We start from the raw sequence: 226 nt of genomic DNA, 5'->3' as shown, positions 1-226 counted from the left end.
CAAACACAGTGTAACACAGTGAATCGTTTCATCCTTGTTTAACGTAAGCAAACAACAAGGACGTATGATTCACTGTGTTACACTGTGTCTGACTGTGTCTCTTGCTGGAAAGCACCCATTAATGACTAACAAGTAAAATAGAGAAATCAAACCCACTCTGGCGATTCTCTCAGAAACTAAATCTAGAGTTCTGAGCGTTCCAACAAGACTTTACACAGTGGAACAC

The sequence above is a fragment of the Trachymyrmex cornetzi genome, unplaced genomic scaffold (genome assembly GCF_001594075.2).
Source record: "Trachymyrmex cornetzi isolate Tcor2-1 unplaced genomic scaffold, Tcor1.1 scaffold636, whole genome shotgun sequence".
In the NCBI taxonomy this organism is placed as follows: domain Eukaryota; kingdom Metazoa; phylum Arthropoda; class Insecta; order Hymenoptera; family Formicidae; genus Trachymyrmex; species Trachymyrmex cornetzi.
Note: the sequence above shows the minus strand (reverse complement) of the source record.